Raw genomic sequence first — 22264 nt, forward strand, 5'->3', positions numbered from 1 at the left:
GGAAACGAGCATGCTTTTTTGTCAGTGTACTTGTTGTTTTTTAAGTTTTTAAATTTTTTCATCCAAATTAACTTTCAAGGTATAACTGCTAAAGCAATGCAAAGGATCCATGAATGGAGTACTTCCATCCTATGACAAGCCCATGTAAAATTCATTGGAGATGATCCAAGTTTGCACTACTTTGGGATCACAAATTTGGGATCTAAAGTACATTTTTAGAAGCTCTTTTTTGTTGGGTTGTTAAAGAAAATTTTGTAGCTTGAAGAAAAAAATGGGAGTTCAAATTGCAAGAATGTATTTAATGTCATGCGAAGTTCAAGAAGCATTTGTAGTAAAATGCTTACAAATAAAAAATTTGTAAATCTTTATGCTTAATTTGTGTATAATTTTTTCCCGGTTTTTAGTTCATTTAACTAACGTACGCAAAAAATTATTAGAGTAAAGGAAACTTCCTCCAAACATTATAATTCCATGGAATCAAATAAAGTTAAATTGGCTTTAGTGAAATAGGGAGTTCACTTTTTTTTTTGCTTAATATAGAAGACTCATTTAATTTTTTTCCTTGTCCAAAAGTCGATAAACTTTTCAATGGAGTCGTTTTGTCCTTATAGTGAAGTGATTCGTCTTAAAATTGGGTATGTAAGAGTGAAAGAAAATTTTGTTTGACTAAGGTCAACTTTAAAAATTCTGAAAAAATGAAATCGTCTTTAAATTTGTTGCCTTCCGATACGTCTCTTGCCTTCCATCTCCTCCCCAAATTCTTCTAACTTAACAATATTTTGAAACCCAGCATATTCCTCATGGAGGCAAAACTTAGTGATAAAATATTTTTAGTGTTTGTTGTACGCTACACTGAAAAAAAGCATGCCCGTTTCCAAAGATTTTGTCTTTACTTTAAAAATTTTGGTATTGATTCCGAGCCAAAGAAGGGGAGAATACAAGTAAGGATACTTTTAAGACACAATTTTCTTTTAAATTTTGGTTTTGTGTATTTGCTTCTAGGAAGCAAATTTTAATTTTTTCCCTTTTCAGCTTTTTTTTTCTTCATATGCTATCAATGTCCTTTAAAAACGACTTAACAACAACATTATTTTCCAAATTAAGACTCGACTTCCAGTAAAAATTATTTTATGTTTCAAGTAAAAAACGTCTTTAAAATAAAGTGTGGAAAAAATATCCTATATTTGAACGATTTTTCGCTTTGTAGTCAAGATGCAAAAAGACAACAAATTTAAAGACAATTTCATTAAATTTAAAGAATTTTTCTGAATTATTAAAGTCTGGTTGACCTTAGCCCAGAAATTTTTTCTTTCATGTTATGATACCAATTTTTAAGTGAAATCACTTAATTATAAGGACAATATGACTTCATTGAAAAGTTTATCGACTTTTGGACAAGGAAACAAACTTAATATTAGAGAAATGCGTCTTCTATGCTAAGCAAAATTTGCATTCGTATTTTAAAGACATGAAATCTTTGACCTCACGACAATATTTTTTTCAGTGTAGATTTGAATCCATAGCTAGTTCGTTATGACTTCCAGGGGAGACTTTCAGGGGAGTCAAGGAATTTTCTATCCTGGTTCATTTAAAGTCTCTTGCTTGCTACATCAGCCAAGAGTATATTGAAATCTTTAAAGTCATGACAATATCTTTTTCAGTGTAGATTTGAATCCATAGCTAGTTCGTTCTGAATTACATAGACTTTCAGGGGAGTCAAGGAATTTTCTAACCTGGTTCATTTAAAGTCTCTTGCTTGCTACATCAGCCAAGAGTATATTTTCTTTCGAATATCGGCAAAAGCAAACACATCCTTGCTATGTAATTAATTTATGAGACTTCCCCTCTCATGTTTCCCCGTTTAATAAAGCCAATCACCACACAAGTGATCATAATTCACATTTTCTCAATTTTTTTTTTTCGATATTAATTCCAAAGTCATTACACAATAAATGCACGTCGGAACGGGGTTGAATGCCAGAATGGGACACATGTTTGTATGTTATTTTTAATTAAAAGCTACTCCAGCCTACAAGTTAGTTATAAGCGGAACCATCATAAGCTACCATCTAGCCAGCAAGCAGTGGGTTCTGGTCAAAGCCGCTTTTGGCCACTGCAACATTGTTTTCGTGGAGTTTTAGAGAATATACAGGTTTTCACGATCATATTTAAAAACAAAGATACGATTTTCTGTATATGCATGCAAGACGATCATCATCATATGACGTCCATAATTATATGGGTGAAAAAAGTAGTCATTGGGAATTACACAAACACACACACAGAAAGAAGAGCTAACTGAAAAATTACTATAATCAGACTAAGTCGACATTTAACAGGCCGGGTTTTCTTGAGGCAAGCTGGTCAGCTGTCCAGGAAAACTTGAAATATTCAAGAAAGCTTTCAGAGATCCCAAGTTGTCTATGGGTTTGGTTTTTCTCGAAATACGTATGTCATTGATTTGGAAATCATTGTCTTGTCCACGGACTTCCTTATTGGCTACCTAATGGAAATAGATTCAAAGAGAGATGATATTTAATTGTAGTTTCGATTGTGATTTGTACAAGTATGTCGGCCGAATTTATCATTATGACTAAGGTATCTGGAAAAACAATCCGAATTAATCACATAATACATTCTAACTTTCTTATAATGAATCCTTTTGGGGCCAGAAATAGTCTGCATAATATACGAAATCATAAATTAGAGTCTAACATAAATTTTGATGATGTTTCATCCTTAAAGTTCTTTTCGTCCTTAGTTCTATTGAAGGTTGCATAAGATATCCCAAAAGAAAATGAAATTCGCTAATAGTGATTTGTAGTCTAATATTAATTTTCTTAAATCTACATTTAATGTTGGGTTGTTGCCTTAAAATATTTATACCCTTCACTACTACTGTGGTACTGGGTATAATAGGTTTTTGTATTTGTATGTAACCCCAAGGAGGAGCCGTTATAGACCCATCTTTTAGTATACCGATCGACTTAGAATTAAATTCTGAGTCGAGCGTCTGTCTTTTGATCTATTTTTGTGTGCAAAGTACAGCTTGCAATTTTAGTTGTATCATCTTCAAATTTGGCATAGGGACTTTTTTCGGCTCAAAGACGATCCCTATTAACTTTAGGTTCAGATTTAGAAGTAGCTGCACACAAAAAAAATTCACGAAAAATTTTTCAATTAAAATTTTATTTGAGTTTTAAAAAATATTCAATTAAAAATTTAATAGATTCAACAAATTTTTAATTGAAACAAAAATCAATCACAAAAATAATAGTATCAATTAATTTTTTAATTGGATCAATTAAATTTTTAATTGCCCTTCAATTAATTTTTTAATTGATACTATCATTTCTGTGATTGAAGACATTTCACTTTTTTGGATGTAGCTTTCGCCCGATGTACACACATATGGTCCCAGAGGCCAAAGTTTTACTCCAAGTTTCCTGAAATTTTGTGCTGGAGCTGTATCTCAATCTGTACAGAAATGATTGATATTAGGATCTATATTAGATTTTGCACCTACAAAGAAAAAAAAGATCTCGAAAATGTTTCCAATTAAAAGCTTAATTGAGTTTTAAACAAATATGCAATTGAAAATTTAATTGATTCTTAATTGAAACAAAAATCAATCACAGAAGTTAATAGTATCAATTATTATTTTTAATTGAATTTCAATTAATTTTTTAATTGATGCTATCATTTCTGTTGTTGAAGACATTTCAATTAAACATTAATTGGAACAATTAATTTTGTAATGGAAGACAAAAAATATTTTTTTTGTACAGTCCACACAAACAAATTTTTTTCTGATTTAATCACGAAATTAATTGATCCAATTAATTTTTATTGAAACGTCTTCAATCACAGAAATGATAGTATCAATTAAAAAATTAATTGAAGATAAATTAAAAAGTTAATTGATCCAATTAAAAAATTAATTGATACTATTATTTTTGTGATTGATTTTTGTTTCAATTAAAAAATTTGTTGAATCAATTATATTTTTAATTGAATATTTTTTCAAACTCAATTAAAATTTTAATTGGAAAAATTTTCGTGAAATTTTTTTGAGTGCATCATTCAAAAAGAGGAAATAGCTCAATTAGTGTGGGTAATGTAGCCAAATTTGTGAAAATCGGGTAATATATTTATATAAGAGCTATACGTAAGTCTAAGTAAGATCGGCTAATGCATCAAAATTTGAAATTTCAGTAACATTGGTTAATAAATAACACACTGAAAAAAAAGTGAACCCACTAGGAAAGAAAGTTTTAGTAAATTTTAGAAAAATTTAACTAAACTGTATTAGAAACGCAGATGTCAGGCCGATTTCACAAAAATAAGTAAATAATTTTCGACAAATTCAAGAAAATTTGTTAAACAAAATTATTATTTTTCACTTATTAAAGAACATTTCATAGTTTGAAGGAAAAAGTTGGAGTTTAAAATTGCAAAAATGTCTTTAGTACCATACGAAGTTCATGATGGGTGCATTATTGGTAAATTTTACACCTTTTAAGAAATTCTTAACTATTTTGTGGGAGATATGAATTTAGTTAATCTTTATGCTTAATTTGTGTATAATTTTTTCCTCTGTCTTAGTTAATTTAATTAACGTATGCAAAAAACTATTAAAGCCATGGAAACTTTCTTAAAACGTAATAATATTTTTTTTTTAATGCAGTATTATGGCCAAATCAGGCAATGCGTACACATGGGAGCTATATCTAACTCTGAACCGACTTAGATGATATTTGCAGATTTGGTTGATATTACTGAAGAATATCTTGTACTAAATTTGAGTAAGTACGGTTAAGACATGAGGTTAAGAAAATAAGATTATTAGAACAGATTTTTTGAAAATCGGACGATACATATATATGGGAGCTACATCTAAATCTGAACCGATTTCGATGATTGTTTGCACATATAGTAAGTACTATAAAGGATTAAATTTAGCCAACTTTGATTAAGATTGGTTAATAAACAAGGGTTAATGGCCAAATTTTGGGAAAATCGGGCTATACATAGTATTGTAGCTATATATAAATTTGAACCAATTTCTATTATATTTTACGGGTTTAGTGGATACCACATAAGGTTACGTTGTGCAAAATTTGAGTAAGATCGATTAATAAATAAAGCTATTATGGCAAAATTTTAGAAAATCGGGCGATACATATATATGGGAGCTATATCTAAATCTGAACCGACTTGGATGATAGTTTACAGGTGTGGTTAAGACCACATAAGGTTAGTTTGTACTAAATATATATATGGCAGCTATATCTAAATCTGAACCAAAATCAATAGGGATCGTCTTTGAGTCGAAACAGGACCCTATACCAAATTTTAGGACAATCGGACTAAAACTGCGAGCTGTACTTTGCACACAAAAATACATCAACAGACAGACAGACAGACGGACAGACAGACAGACAGACAGACAGACAGACGGACATCGCTAAATCGACTCAGAATTTAATTCTAAGCCGATCCGTATACTAAAAGGTTGGTCTATGATTACTCCTTTTTGGCGTTACATACAAATGCACAAAATTATTATACCCTGTACCACAGTAGTGGTGAGGGGTATATATAGGAAACATTTAAATCTGAAGCAATTTTAAGGAAACTTCGCAAAAGTTTATTTATGATTTATCGCTCAATATATATGTATTAGAAGTTTAGGAAAATTAAAGTCATTTTTACAACGTTTCGACTAAGCAGTGGCGATTTTACAAGGAAAGTGTTAGTATTTTGACCATTTTTGTCGAAATCAGAAAACATATATATGGGAGCTATATCTAAATCTGAACCGATTTCAACCAAATTTGGCATGCATAGCTACAATGCTAATTATACTCCCTGTGCAAAATTTTAACTAAATCGGAGTTAAAAATTGGCCTCTGTGGTCATATGAGTGTAAATCGGGCGAAAGCTATATATGGGAGCTATATCTAAATATGAACCGATTTCAACCAAATTTGGCACGCATAGCTATAATGCTAATTCTACTCCCTGGCCTCTGTGGTCATATGAGTGTAAATCGGGCGAACGATATATATGGGAGCATATCTAAATCTGAACCGATTTCAACCGATGCAAAATTTCAAACCAAATTGGGATAAAACTCTGGCTTCTGGGACCGTATTAGTCCATAGCGGCCGAACGATATATATGGGAGCAATATCTAAATATATTCTGAGCCACATACTTGTGCCAAAGTTGAAGTCGATTGGACTAAAACTGCGATCTAGACTTTGATTACAAAAATGTGTTCACGGACAGACGGACATAGCTATATCGAGCCGGAGCCCACCCTGAGCATTTTTGCCAAAGACACTATCTCGTCTCCTTCTGGGTGTTGCAAACATATGCACTAACTTATAATACCCTGTTCCACAGTGTGGCGCGGGGTATAAAAAGAACAGTGCTTGATATAAACGAAATGGACTGTGTTGTTGGTTCAAAAATATTTTTATACCCTCCACCATAGGATGGGGGTATATTAACTTTGTCATTCCGTTTGTAACACATCGAAATATTGCTCTAAGACCCCATAAAGTATATATATTCTGGGTCGTGGTGAAATTCTGAGTCGATCTGAGCATGTCCGTCCGTCCGTCTGTTGAAATCACGCTAACTTCCGAACGAAACTAGCTATCGACTTGAAACTTGGCAGAAGTAGTTGTTATTGATGTAGGTCGGATGGTATTGCAAATGGGCCATATCGGTCCACTTTTACGTATAGCCCCCATATAAACGGACCCTCAAATTTGGCTTGCGAGGCCTCTAAGAGAAGCAAATTTCATCCGATCCGGCTGGAATTTGGTACATGGTGTTAATATATGGTCTCTAACAAACATGCAAAAATTAGTCTACATCGGTCCATAATTATATATAGCCCCCATATAAACCGATCCCCCGATTTGGCTTGCGAGGCCTCTAAGAGAAGTAAATTTCATCCGATCCGACTAAAATTTGGTACATTGTGTTAGTATATGGTCTCTAACAACCATGCAAAAATTGGTCAAAATCGGTATACAATTATATATAGCCCCCATATAAGCCAATCCCCAGATTTTTCCTCCGGAGCCCCTTTGAAGAGGAAAATTCATCCGATTCGGTTGAAATTTGGTACGTGGTGGTAGTGTATGATATTTAACAACCATGTCAAAAGTGGTTCATATCAGTCCATAATCATATATAGCCCCCATATAAACCGATCCCGAGATTTGGTTTTGGAGCCTCTTGGAGGAGCAAATTTCATCCGAATCAGTTGAAATTTGGTATATTGTGCTAGTATATGGCCGTTAACAACCATGTCTAACTAGGTCCATATCGGTCTATAGTTATATATAGTCCTCAGATAAATCGATTTCTAATCACACAAAAATTGGTCCATATCAAGTTCATAATTGAATATAGCCCCCATATAAGCGACCCCCATATTTCAATTCTGGCTCTCTACGTACCGTGCAAAAAGTCCATATCGATTCGTACACGCAAAGAAAAAAAACGTTTGGAAAACGTGTACCGAAAACGTTTTTCTTTTGTTAGAGTTTTTTGAATTGCTTCGAAAAGTATACACTTTTATCACCAAAAAAATTCGTTTGTTACAAAATTTTTATTTTTTCAGTAAAAAAAGTTATTTTTGAACCAACAACACAGTCCATTTCGTTTATATCAAACACTGTTCTTTTCTAAATTTAGGTCTTTAATAAGACACATTTTACAGTTCATAGTAAAAATTTAATATAGTAGAATGTAATGTTGAAAATTTTTTCGGAATCTTCCGATCATATCTGGAATATATGTAAAAAAAAAAAAAACTTTGGTCGAAGCAGGGATCGAACCCACGACCCTTGGCATGCAAGTCAGACGTAGCAACCACTGCTCCACGGTGCCCAACTAAATGTATTTTTCTGTTAAATAAACTTTGTTTAATCGGCTCGTGGGCGCCGCAAGCTATGCTATATAAATATAACTTAGTTATATGGGTAATTGTCTATTGATGACAATAATGGCTACATGGCTCAGTGGATAGTGTGTTGGCTTACAAATTGCATGGTCCGCGGTTCGATTCTCCGTCCAGGCGAAAGGTAAAAAAATTTAAAAATTTATAAAATCGTATAATTTCTTCTACCTTCTTTGTGTTACAGAAAAAGGTGCTAAGAACTAAAAAACTTCGTGGAAGTGGGAAAGATGTGAGGGAAAATGCAATTAGCCAGAAAAAAATTTGTTGAGTTAGTCTTTATGAAATTGTTTTTACATCCTGGAAAAGAATAAACGTTTATCACAAAAAAAAATATACTTTTCTTCCAAATACACTTCCTTTCAACGAAAAGCAAATGAGAAACGAACTTTGTTTGTCTAAAATTTCGTTTGGGAGGAAAGAATTATTTTTTTGCGTGTAATTATTTGTAGACTTAACTATACATAACATAGAAGATTCTACGCAATCCATGGTGGAGGGTACATAAGATTCGGCCTGGCCGAACTTACGGCCGTATATACTTGTTTTTAATTGAAAAAATAAAAATTTTGTAAAAAACGATTTTTTTTGGTGATAAAAGTTTAAAATTTTCGAACCAATTCAAAAAACTCTAACAAAAGAAAAACGTTTTCGGTACATGTTTACCAAACGTTTTTTCTTTGCGGGTAGCTTCTTTAAAAGAAGATTCGTTTTTCTTTGAACAAATCCAAAATATAATAGACATATATTTTGGATTTGTCCAATATACTGTTCATGAATAGTATACCATAATGGAAAATGGATAATACGATAATTAGATCTGTATCCTAAGATTACCTAGATTTAAGGTTGTAGTGCTAATTGAAAAATCTCTTTAGTTCAAAGAAGCTGCATCTTTGGCCAGGAATCAATACCAAAATCATTAAGGAAAGGTCAAATCTTTCAATTAAACTTTTTTTTGGAGTTTGTCGGCCAAGATATATATGAGCCACGAAACCTTTCATATTGTTCGTAGGTTATGCTTAATTTACTTTCAATGAAAATTAAATATTTTTGAAGATAATTTGCAAAGTTGCATTCATATACTCGTACCTTTAACCGTGATGGCGTTGAACCCTGTCCTCTGAAAGCAGTTTTACATTTTAATAACTCACAGATACGAGAAAAAGAAATGAATTGCTTGAATATTGTCAAGAACACAATCTGCATACTAAGTAAGTGGCTTAGGTAGCTTTTAAGGCACGTAACATATGCAGCAATATCGTCCATCCATCCATCTTAAAAACAATTCCTTTTCTCTTGACTAACATATGAATAAAGAAAAACTTTGCAACAAACAATCCTTTCATTCATTTATGTTCCAAAGCCGAATATCATCACCTCCCACCGTATTGTTTATCCACCAATCACCACAAATACTACTAGCCGAACATAGGCTTTTTAGAAGCAGGTGTCATATAGAAGCAAAAAAAAAAACTCCAGAACCAGCTTGGGTTTGTTTGCTGAAGTTTTTTTTGTTTTCTTTGCCCACTAAAACTTTGGCGGGCTGGTTTACATTTTCATTTTTTCGCAAAAATATTTTTTGTTTTTGGGGTATGATAACAAATTATTTTTAGATACCTTTCTGCTGCTGTTTGCATTGGAGTTGATTGCATTATCCTCTACTATGTTGATGATGACTAAGGTAAAATCATTATAGCGTTGGTAACACTAAGAAACAGAGTTGATTAATCTGATACTTTGGGAACTTTAAATGCTTGTCTAACCTAACATAGAATGGGGGTTTCCCACCATTGTCAAATGATTAACTCGTGTTTATTGTAAAATTTTAAAATGAAATAATTTAGTTGACCTACACTGAAAAAAAATATTGTCCTTAGGCCAAATATTTCCTGTCCTTAAAATACGAATGCGAATTTTTCTTAATATATGGGGACGCATTTATCTGATATAAAATTTTTATAGTTAAGAGATTTGTCTTAAAAAAGGGTATATAAGTTTGACTACACTTAAAAAAAAATGTCCTGCATCCAAAGATTTTGACCTTCCTTTAAGGAGTTTGGCATTGATTCCGAGCCAAAGAAGCGCTATCAGAGCTTTAAAATAATGTTAACAACTTACACTCTAAAAACGAGAACTCTAAATGGCACCAAAGGCAATTTTATTCTGTTTTATTTCATGGAATTATTAAGTTTTGAGGAAATTTTTTGACTTCAATAATTTTTCAATAATGAAATACAAAAATTATACACAAATGAAGCATAAATTTATACTAAATTCGTTATTATACCCTAAACCACAGAGTGGTCAGGGTACACTGAAAAAAAAAACACATGCCGGGTTCCAAAGATTTTGTCTTTACTTTAAAAATTTTGGTATTGATTCCGAGCCAACGAAGCGGAGAATACAAGTAAGGATACTTTTAAGACACAATTCTCTTTTAAATTTGGGTTTTTTGTACTTGCTTCTAGGAAGCAAGTTTTAATTTTTCGCTTTTTCATCTTTTTTTCTCCACATGCTATCAAAGTCCTTTAAAAACTAGTTAACGACAACTTTATTTTCCAAATGAAGACTCAACTTCCAGTAGAAATTATGCTATGTTTCAAGTAAAAAACGTCATAAAAAATAAAGTGTTGAAAAACATGTCCTATATTTGAACAATTTTTTGCTTTGTAGACAAGATGCAAAAGACAACAAATTTAAAGACAATTTTATTAAATTGATAGAATTTTTCCGAATTACTATAGTCAAGTTGACCTTAGCCCAAACATTTTTTCTTTCATGTTATGATACCCATTTTTAAGTGAAATCACTTAATTATAAGGACAATACGACTCCGTTGAAAAGTTTATCGAATTTTGGACAAGGAAAAAAACTTTATATTAGAGAAATGCGTCTTCTATGCTAAGCAAAATTTGCATTCATATTTTAAAGACATGAAATCTTTGACCATACGACAATATTTTTTTCAGTGTACAATAACTTTGATCTGCCATAAAATGTGCCTACCAGAAATATTGATTTTAAATCCCATAAAATATATACCGATTTACTCAGAATCACTTCCTGAGTCGATCTAGCGCTTGGTGTCCGCCCGTTCGTCTGTCCATGTATTTTGTTGTTCGCAGGATTCCGGGCACTATCATTAACCGATTTTGATGAAATTTGGTACAGGGTGTTTTGTAGGTACAAGGACAAATGCTATTGAATTTGGAAGAAATCGGATCAAATTTGGATATAGCTCCTATATACATGTATCGCTCGATTTCGTTTTTTACTAAACGATCGTCGTAAAATTTAGCACAAGGTAATATAATTCACCATTCTTCAAGTGGGCAAAATTTCATCAGTTCAGACTTAGATATAGCTCACATATATATGTATCGCCCGATTTTCCTAAATTTGACAATAAAACCCTTATTTATTATAAATATTATCAAAATCGGTTCAGATATAGATATAGCTCCCATATAAATGTTTCGTCCGATTTTGAAAAATTTCCCCCCAAAAATCTATATTTGTGACCTCATTTATTAACCGATCTTACACAAATTTTTCTGTGGTAGCAACAAAAACAGCAAAATATCAGACAAATCGGTTCAGATTTAGATATAGCTCCCAAATTTGGCCGTAAACCCCTTATTTATTAGCCGATCTCACTCAAAGTTGGCTTACTCTAATCTTCTATAGTTCTAACAATATGTGTAAAAAATTATCGAAATCGGTTCAGATTTTGCTATAGCTCCCATATGTATGCATTGACCGATTTTCAAAACATTTCCCCTAATAACCTTATTTTTGACCATAGTGGCTTCATTTATTAACCGATCTTACTCAAAATTTAAGGTAATCTTCTGTAATATCAATCAAACCTGCAAAATATTATCCAAATTGGTTCGGATTTGGATATTGCTCCCATATATATGCATCGCTCGTTTGTCCCAAATTTGGCCATAATACTCTTAGTTGTTAACCAATGTTACTCAAATTTCAAATTTAGATATATTATCCGAAGGTATTTAGACTTATGTACATGTAGCTCTTACATAAATATATTGCCCTAGTTTTACAAGTTTGGATTTATTACCCACACTAATTGAGCGATTTCCTTTTTTTATACCCTGCGCCACACTGTGGAGCAGGGTATTATAAGTTACTGCATATGTTTGCAACACCCAGAAGGAGACGAGATAGACATATGGTGTCTTTGGCAATATTGCTCAGGGTGGGTCCCTGAGTCGATATGGCCATGTCCGTCTGTCCCTCTTTCCGTCCGTCCGTCAGTCTGTGAACACATTTTTGTGATCAAAGTCTAGGTCGCAGTTTTAGTCCAATCGACTTCAAAGTTGGCACAAGTTTTTGTTTTGGGTCAGAATAGAACCCTATTGTTTTGGAAGAAATCGGTTCAGATTTAGATATAGCTTCCATATATATCTTCCGCCCGATATGGACTTATATGGCCCCAAAAGCTAGAGTATTAGCCCAATTTGATTGAAAATTTTCACTACACGCAAAGAAAAAAAACGTTTGGAAAACGTGTACCGAAAACGTTTTTCTTTTGTTAGAGTTTTTTGAATTGCTTCGAAAATTTTAAACTTTTATCACCAAAAAAATTCGTTTGTTACAAAGTTTTTATTTTTTCAATAAAAAGAGTTATTTTTGAAATAACAACACAGTCCATTTCGTTTATATCAAACACTGTTCTTTTCTGACTTTAAGTCTTTAATAAGACACATTTTACAGTTCAAAATTTAATATAGTACAATGTAATGTTGAACATTTTTTCGGAATCTTCCGAATATATCTGGAATATATGTAAAAAAAAAACAAAAGCAAAAAAAAAAAACTTTGGCCGAAGCAGGGATCGAACCCACGACCCTTGGCATGAGAGTCGGACGTAGCTACCACTGCTCCACGGTGCCAAACTAACTGTTTGTTTCTGTTAAATAAACTTTGTTTATTCGGTTCGTGGGCGCCGCAAGCTATGCTATATAAATATAACTTATATGGATATTTATCTATTGATGACCATAACAGGTACATAGCTCAGTGGTTAGTGTGTTGGCTTACAATGTGCATGGTCCGCGGTTCGATTCTCCGTCCAGGCGAAAGGTAAAAAAAATTTTAAAAATTTATAAAATCGTATAATTTCTTCTACATTGTTGGTATTACAGGAAAAGGTGTTAAGAACTAAAAATCCTCGTGGATGTGAGAAAGATGTGAGGGACAATGCAATTAGCAAGAAAATCATGTTTTTTTGAGCTAGTCTTTATGAAATTGTTTTTACATCCTGGAAAAGAATAAACGTTTATCACAAAAAGTATAATTTTCTTCCAAATACACTTCCTTACAGCGAAAAGCGAATGAGAAACGAACTTTGTTTGTCTAAAATTTCGTTTGGGAGGAAAGAATTATTTTTTTTGCGTGTAGGAGTAGAATTAGTAGTGTAGTAAAGTGTGATAGATTTTATTGAAATCGGTTCAGATTTAGATATAGCGCCCATATATATCTTACGCCCGAGTAGAATTAGAAATTCGCACAGTGAGTAGAATTAAAATACTTAGTATGCATGTCAAATTTGGTTGAAATCGGTTCGGATTTCTATATAGTTCCCATATATATGTTTTACCGATTTGGCAAAAATTACCAAAATAACATTTTCCTTATAAAATCGCCACTGCTAAGTCGAAAATTTGTAAAAATGTCTTAAATTTTCCTTTATTTCTAATACATATCTATCGGCCGATAAATCATAAATACACTTTTGCGAAGCTGCCTCAAATTGGTTCAGATTTCAATGTTTCCCATATGTTTTACTAACATTGAGTTCCACCCCAAGGCAAATTTAAATTTAAAGTCTATCAATATTGTAGAACTCTTTCCAGTTCTGGTCAGATTTAAATATATGTATATAGAGGCATAAACATTTATATATAGCACCCAACACATTGGACGGATTTCGAAAATTTGAATCCACAAAGTTGTGCAGGGTTTAATATAGTCGGCCCGCCCGACTTTAGACTTTCCTTACTTGTTTAAAAATGGACTCAATATTAGTGGCATACTATCTCTGTAGGAGCAAAATCAATTATAGCTCCTAATATCAGACATTTATGTTCGGATTAAGATAAAACTCCCATAAACATGTACCCCTGAATATTCTTAAATATGGAAATGCGGTTCATCTCCAAACCTTTACGAACGATACCCCACCAATGCTTATGTTTACTAATTCAATAGGTAGGTTAAAGGTATTATATAGTCGGGTCCGCCCGACATTCTAATTGTCTTACTTGTTTTTTTTTTTTTATGAATTTAATTTGAATTTGTACTATTGATATGAATTCACAGGTGGGCTGAGAAGTCCCCGGTCTAACAAAGAAAAACACATTTTTTTTGTCAAAATTCGTTTTTATTATTCATCATAGTTCCCTTCAAGAGCCATACAACGATTATAACGACCTTCCAATTTTTTGATACCATTTTGGTAGTACTCCTTCGGTTTTGCCTCAAAATAGGCCTCAGTTTCGGAGATCACCTCTTCATTGCAGCCAAATTTTTTCCCTGCGAGCATCCTTTTGAGGTCTGAGAACAAGAAAAAGTCGCTGGGGGCCAGATCTGGAGAATACGGTGGGTGGGGAAGCAATTCGAAGCCCAATTCATGAATTTTTGCCATCGTTTTCAATGACTTGTGGCACGGTGCGTTGTCTTGGTGGAACAACACTTTTTTCTTCTTCATATGGGGCCGTTTTGCCGCGATTTCGACCTTCAAACGCTCCAATAACGCCATATAATTGTCACTGTTGATGGTTTTTCCCTTCTCAAGATAATCGATAAAAATTATTCCATGCGCATCCCAAAAAACAGAGGCCATTATTTGGCCAGCGGACTTTTGAGTCTTTCCACGCTTCGGAGATGGTTCACCGGTCGCTGTCCACTCAGCCGACTGTCGATGGGACTCAGGAGTGTAGTGATGGAGCCATGTTTCATCCATTGTCACATATCGACGGAAAAACTCGGGTGTATTACGAGTTAACAGCTGCAAACACCGTTCAGAATCATCAACACGTTGTTGTTATAGGGCAACTGTGAGCTCGCGCGGAACCTATTTTGCACAGAGCTTCCGCATGTCCAAATATTGATGAATGATATGACCAACACGTTCCTTTGATATCTTTAAGGCATCTGCTATCTCGATCAACTTCATTTTACGGTTGTTCAAAATCATTTTGTGGATTATTTATGTTTTGATGTTTTCGTCGGTAACCACCTCTTTCGGGCGTCCACTGCGTTCACCGTCCTCCGTGCGCATTTCACCACGCTTGAATTTAGCATACCAATCAATTATTGTTGATTTCCCTGGGGCAGAGTCCAGAAACTCATTATCATGTCAAGTTTTTGCTTCCACCGTATTTTTTCCCTTCAGCAAACAATATTTTATCAAAACACGAAATTCCTTTTTTTCCATTTTTTTTCACAATAACAAAAGTTGCTTCACAAAAGACGCTCTATCTCACAAACTAGTTGACTTACAGACGTCAAATTTTGACACGAATCATTTGAAGGTTGGTACTATATAAAAATAATATGCATTTAATACTAGCGACGCCATCTTATCAGCCAATCTGTTAATAAATTGTAAATTATAATATTTTTATATCTTGGAATTATAAAACTGAATTATTTTGAATTATTTTTTAGTAAGAGTTTACCGAATTATTATCGATAAAATCTTTTGTGAATACTTCCTCTATTGAATTTAATACATTAAGCTATCGTCGGTTTAAGACGCTTTCTTTCTTACTTACTTTCCCTCAAACTTTCAAACGGTGAGCATCTCTTCTCAATTTCCCATAACTCTTTAATTCAATATACATTATACATTTACATTTAAAACTAAAAATTCTTTGAGTTATTCTCATTACTCTGAGAAATAATAAAACGAATCGTACTCATACAGTCCACTCATATTCTACAGGGTAATTTCACAACAACAACTCATTTTGTTCTCCACTTCCCTACTTTGGAATAACCCTACAAGTGTAAATACAAAATCTTTGTAACCGGCCCTGTTTTTTCAGTGTACTAAAAGTTTTGTACTCTATGGCACAGGGTGTATATAATTCGATGCAATCTGACTTTATTTTATTGTGATTTTTTTTACTTATTGGATTTGAACTTTGGTTTTTGTCATATTTTGCATTGGCTACATTTTTTTGTTTGTTCTTTGCTTCACAGCCATGGCAATTGAGTGGTTTCCTGTTGGTCAACACAATGTTGTTGTTTTATGTTAGACTGGGCTAGTTTGGTTGCCGCCTGTTTTGTTGGCCGTTCGATGGGTCGATCGATTGAAACAGGAAGGACTCGTTTTCAATGTTTGGACACAGTTTTTTTCCTGTATATGAGTATGTATCATAGCAGCAAAATCACATGAGAAAATTCTGAATTCTACACCACAGTAATTTAAGAAATTGAAAATGACTATAGAATGGAATTTTTATTAAATTTTGAATATAAACCATTATCGCTTATGCTACGAGTATGTATGTTCATCAAGATATCTTGAAGTTGTCATACATTTATTACGGTAATGTTTCTACACAGAGAGTGGTGAAGTTGACGTAGGATGGTAACTTTCAATTGAAGAAAATTTTTGAAAATATTTGCAGTAAAACGCTTGCGAATAAATTAAAAAACATTAAAAATAATAAAAAATATTTATTTGGCAAAATATCACAAAATTGTTTCATTCATAACCAAAACACTGAATTTGGATCACACCTTAATAACTGATGTAAATTCAGTGCCACGGTGGATGTCATAGGACATCCGTCCATATTAAATTCATCGCTTCTGTGCCAATTTTTCACCACTTCAGGATCCAAAAAGAACATGTTCACTACTTTTTTGAAGATGCTTTTTTGGCTTGGCTCATATAGAGAAAAGTAGCATATTATGGAATTCTGAAATAACTTTTTTCAATTTCGATCCTTACTCAACTACACTCAAATCCCATTCACTTCACTAAAGCCAACACTATTTTAGTTCATGTAATTATTATGTTTTGAGAAAGTTTTCTTGACTGTAATAATTTTTTGCGTACGTTAGTTAAATTAACTAAGACGATTTAACCATGTCCTTCTGTCTGTCTGTCTGTTGTAATCACGCTACAGTCTTCAATAATGAAGCAATCGTGCTGAAAATTTGCACAAACTCGTCTTTTGTCTGCAGGCAGGTCAAGTTCGAACGTGGGCTATATCGGTCTAGGTATTGATATAGTCCCCATATAAACCGACCTCCCGATTTTGGGTCTTGGGCTTATAGAAACCGTTGTTTTTATCCAATTCGCCTGAAATTGGAAATCTTGAGGTATTTTAGGACCGTAAAGAGGTGTACCAAAATTGTGTGTATCGGTCGATGTTTTGGTATAGCCCCTATATAGAGCGATCTCCCGATTTTACTTCTTGGACTTATATAAACCGCAGTTTTTATCCAATTTGCCTGAAATTTAAAATCTAGAGGTACTTTAGAACCGTAAAGAGGTGTGTCAAAAATTGTGATGAGTATCGGTCTAGAATCTTGTATGGTCTTCATAAGTAAAATCTTTAAATTTATCTTCGGGAAGTGTACTGGTTGAACTGCTCTGCTTGGGAGAATATCTCTCATCAAACCCCCCTGAAATTTCAAAGGAAACTATAATATTTGATTCATGGTGGGTCGAATATACTGCTTAAGATTAGGTCTGGCCGAACATATTGCTTTATATACTTGTTAAAGGTTAAAACTAGAAGTGCCCATATGTAATAGGTACTTTTAGTTAATGTGCTATCACAATGGACTGACTAGTCTACGTGAGCCTGAATCTTAATCGGGCTGCCACTTTAACCTAACCTAACCTAACCTAACCTAACCTAAGGGTAATTTTAACTTTTTTGTTTCAAATTGGTTAAAAACATAGTAAGGATTAATAAAATGGTACAAATAATTTAATTTTTTTATAAAAAAACAAGTAAGGAAAGTCTAAAGTCGGGCGGGGCCGACTATATTATACCCTGCACCACTTTGTAGATCTAAATTTTCGATACCATATCACATTCGTCAAATGTGTTGGGGCTATATATAAAGGTTTGTCCCAAATACATACATTTAAATATCACTCGATCTGGACAGAATTTGATAGACTTTTACAAAATCTATAAACTCAAAATTTAAGTTGGCTAATGCACTAGGGTGGAACACAATTTTAGTAAAAAACAAGTAAGGAAAGTCTAAAGTCGGGCGGGGCCGACTATATTATACCCTGCACCACTTTGTAGATCTAAATTTTCGATACCATATCACATCCGTCAAATGTGTTGGGGCTATATATAAAGGTTTGTCCCAAATACATACATTTAAATATCCCTCGATCTGAACAGAATTTGATTGACTTCTACAAAATCTATAGACTCAAAATTTATGTCGGCTAATGCACTAGGGTGGAACACAATGTTAGTAAAAAACAAGTAAGTAAAGTCTAAAGTCGGGCGGGGCCGACTGTATTATACCCTTCACCCCTATGTAGGCCAAAATTTGTGTTACCATCTCAACTACTTCACATTTGTTGGAAGCTATATAAAGGAGACAATTTTTGTACTTCTAAAGGGTGATTTGTTAAGAGCTTGATAACTTTTTTTTTAAAAAAAACGCATAAAATTTGCAAAATCTCATCGGTTCTTTATTTGAAACGTTAGATTGGTCCATGACATTTACTTTTTGAAGATAATTTCATTTAAATGTTGACCGCGGCTGCGGCTTAGGTGGTCCATTCGGAAAGTCCAATTTTGGGCAACTTTTTCGAGCATTTCGGCCGGAATAGCCCGAATTTCTTCGGAAATGTTGTCTTCCAAAGCTGGAATAGTTGCTGGCTTATTTCTGTAGACTTTAGACTTGACGTAGCCCCACAAAAAATAGTCTAAAGGCGTCAAATCGCATGATCTTGGTGGCCAACTTACCGGTCCATTTCTTGAGATGAATTGTTCTCCGAAGTTTTCCCTCAAAATGGCCATAGAATCGCGAGCTGTGTGGCATGTAGCGCCATCTTGTTGAAACCACATGTCAACCAAGTTCAGTTCTTCCATTTTTGGCAACAAAAAGTTTGTTAGCATCGAACGATAGCGATCGCCATTCACCGTAACGTTGCGTCCAACAGCATCTTTGAAAAAATACGGTCCAATGATTCCACCAGCGTACAAACCACACCAAACAGTGCATTTTTCGGGATGCATGGGCAGTTCTTGAACGGCTTCTGGTTGCTCTTCACTCCAAATGCGGCAATTTTGCTTATTTACGTAGCCATTCAACCAGAAATGAGCCTCATCGCTGAACAAAATTTGTCGATAAAAAAGCGGATTTTCTGCCACTGATTTTGGTAATAAAATTCAATGATTTGCAAGCGTTGCTCGTTAGTAAGTCTATTCATGATGAAATGTCAAAGCATACTGAGCATCTTTCTCTTTGACACCATGTCTGAAATCCCACGTGATCTGTCAAATACTAATGCATGAAAATCCTAACCTCAAAAGAATCACCCTTTATATGTAAATCTGAACCGATTTCAACCAAATTTGGCACGCATAGCTACAATGCTAATTCTACTACCTGTGCAAAATTTCAACTAAATAGGAGCAAAAAATTGGCCTCTGTGGGCAATTGAGTGTAAATCGGGCGAAAGCTATATATGGGAGCTATATCTAAATCTGAAGCGATTCGGCTGATATTTTGCAAGTTTTTCGAGACTCATAAAATATTCGGATGTACGGAATTTGAGGAAGACCGGTTGATATACACGCCAATTATGACCAGATCGGTGAAAAATATATATAGATTCTTTGGCGTCTTTGAGCCGAAACAGGACCCTATACCAAATTTTAGGACAATCGGACTAAAACTGCGAGCTGTACTTTGCACACAAAAATACATCAACAGACAGACAGACGGACAGACAGACAGACGGACATCGCTAAATCGACCCGGAATTTAATTCTAAGCCGATCCGCATACTAAAAGGTTGGTCTATGATTACTCCTTCTTGGCGTTACATACAAATGCACAAAATTATTATACCCTGTACCACAGTAGTGGTGAAGGGTATAAATACTAAATCCAAAATCTAGAAAACTTGCGAATTTTTGAAAATATTTTATGTCAAACGTTTCAGACGAGAGTTAGAATGCTTTAAAAATCATAAAAACTTTTAAAACTTATTTCAATGGGAAAATGTCATAAACTTTTTTAATTCACATACAAAAAATTCGCATCACATTTTAAGAAGTGATACAAGTTAAGTGCAACAGCTGTGGTGGATATCCTTCCTATGACAAGCCCGTGTTAAATTCATCTCCAATTTTGCACCATTTTGGGCAAAAAAAAAAAACATTTTCACTCCTTTTTTGGCGAAGCTTTTTTTACTGGGAAGCGAAAAAAATAATTATGTGTAATAAATTTTTTTGATTTTGACGAAAAATATTTACTTATTTTTGTCAAGGTGGCTTGACTCCTGCATTTGGAATACAGTTTAGTTAAATTTTTCTAATATTAATCTATTTTTTTTTTTATAAAAATTAACCAAAATGTTCCTTTCTGAAGGAGTCAGTTGTTTTGAGTGTAACAATCAGTTTATCCCAATTTAATTGAAAACCACTCCTTGAAATTTAATATTCAGGAGATAAGCCAGTTATTTAATACAGAAAAATTTATTTTAGGCGATACACGTGCCCACTGATAACATTCGGAAAACGAGTGTATTCGGCCGTAAATTCGACCAGGCCGAATTTTCTGTACACTGAAAAAAAGCGTGCCCAGTTCCAAAGATTTTGTCTTTACACTAATGATTTTGGTATTGATTCCGAGCTAAAGAAGCGGAGAATTGATGTAAGTAAAGTTCTAAGAGACAATTCTCTTTTAAATTTGAGTTTTGCATACTTGATTCTAGGAAACAAATTTTAATTTATTCACTTATTCATTTTTATACCCTCCACCATTTTTATACCCTCCACATCGAAATATTACTCTAAGACCCCATAAAGTATATATACTCTGGGTCGAGGTGAAATTCTGAGTCGATCTAAGCATGTCCGTCCGTCCGTCTGTTGAAATCACGCTAACTTACGAATGAAACAAGCTATCGACTTGAAACTTGGCACAAGTAGTTGTTATTGATGTAGGTCGGATGGTATTGCAAATGGGTCATATCGGACCACTTTTACGTATATCCGATCCGGCTGAAATTTGGTACATGGTGTTAGTATATGGTCTCTAACAACCACGCAAAAATTGGTCCATATCGGTCCATAATTATATATAGCCCCATATAACCCGATCCCCAGATTTGGCTAGCGGAGCCTCTAAGAGAAGTAAATTTCATCCGATCCGGCTAAAATTTGGTACATGGTGTTAGTATGTAGTATCTAACAACCATGCATAAATTGGTTCACATCGGTCTATAATTATATATAACCCCCATATAAACCGATCCCCAGATTTGGCATGAGGAGCCTCTAAGAGAAGCAAATTTCATCCGATCCGGCTGAAATTTGGTACGTGGTGTTAATATATGGTCTCCAACAACCATGCAAAAATTGGTTCACATCGGTCCATAATTATATATAGCCCCCATATAAACCGATCCCCAGATTTGACTTGAGGAGCCTCTAAGAGAAGCAAATTTCATCCGATCCGGCTGAAATTCGGTGCATGGTGTTAATATATGGTCTCTAACAACCATGCAAAAATTGGTCCACATCGGTCCATAATTATATATAGCCCCCATATAAACCGATCCCCCGATTTGGCCTCCGGAGCCCCCTTGGAAGAGCAAAATTCACCCGATCCGGTTGAAATTTGGTACGTGGTGTTAGTATATGGTCTCTAACTACCATGCAAAAATTGGTCCATACCGGTCTTAATTATAACCCCCATTTAAACCGATCCCCAGATTTGACCTCCGAAGCTCTTGGGGGAGCAAAATTCATCCGATCCGTTTAAAATTTGGTACTTGGTGAAATTTGGTACATTGCGCTAGTATATGGCCGCTAACAACCATGCCAAAATAGCCGATCTCCAAAAATAATCTTCCAAAATTGTATTGCTATAGAAAATTTTGTCAAAATTTTTTAACTATAGACAATTTTGTCAAAAATTTATTACTATAGAAAATTTTGTCAAAATGTTATTACTATAAACAATTTTGTCAACATTTTATTTCTATAGAAAATTTTGTCAAAATTTTATTTCTATAGAAAA

The sequence above is a fragment of the Haematobia irritans genome, chromosome 5, assembly GCF_050003625.1.
Source record: "Haematobia irritans isolate KBUSLIRL chromosome 5, ASM5000362v1, whole genome shotgun sequence".
NCBI lineage: Eukaryota > Metazoa > Arthropoda > Insecta > Diptera > Muscidae > Haematobia > Haematobia irritans.